Source organism: Protobothrops mucrosquamatus, unplaced genomic scaffold (genome assembly GCF_001527695.2).
Source record: "Protobothrops mucrosquamatus isolate PMUCROS unplaced genomic scaffold, P.Mucros_1.0 scaffold2668, whole genome shotgun sequence".
Classification (NCBI taxonomy): Eukaryota; Metazoa; Chordata; class Lepidosauria; order Squamata; family Viperidae; genus Protobothrops; species Protobothrops mucrosquamatus.
In genome coordinates this window covers 118677-119518 of record NW_015388716.1, presented here as the reverse complement: position 1 = coordinate 119518, position 842 = coordinate 118677, and positions in this window count along the sequence as shown.

Below are 842 nucleotides of genomic sequence, written 5' to 3'. Positions count from 1 at the left end.
TGAGATGCTGCAACTGTTGTAAGTACATTCCAGTTGCCAAGCACTGGAATTGTGATCACATGGGGATGCTGCAACAGTTATAAGTGTGAGGAACACCTGTAATCCATTTTTTTCAGTGCTGTTGTAATTTTGAAAGTTGCTAAACAAATGGTCATAAGTGGAGGACTGCCTGCATATAATTCCATTAAACAAAGGCAACATGGCCTTTCTTGGGAATGCAGAAGCCATATAGTCTTACACTGGGCAGGACTAGGTAAACTTCAACGGTCTTCCCAACCTTTCCTTCTGTAATAGATATTCTGAACCCAGCTGGCTATAATGTAGTTATTAGTTACAACATTAAGGAATTTGTGTGTTCTAAATTGTTCAGTTCAATCCTCAACAGATCTTTTCAGTATTCCCACTGAGTTTACAGGAACTTATTTCTCAGTGGCTAAATTAGCACATCACACTTAGCTGGTTTGTTATTAATCTATAGTTAAAACAAACCAGCTAAGTGTGATGTGCTAATTTAGCCACTGAGAAATACGTTCTTGCAAGCTCAGTGGGACTCAATACTGAATAGATCTGGTGATTGAAGATTGAACCGAACAATTTAGAACACATAAATTTCATAATGTTGTAACTAACAATGTGCTACAGGCCTGTGTTATCCAGGAAAAATGAGCACTTTTTAAAAAATTATTTAAAAGTCTACTGTGGTAATGAGGAAATCAAGAAGACAGCTGTTGGTTGGTTTCACTGACCATGATTTGAGACTACCAGATCTGGGCTGCAGTAACTGAAATGATCATTAGATGGCAGCAAATAGTTCAACATTTCTGTAACACTTTCCTACCACC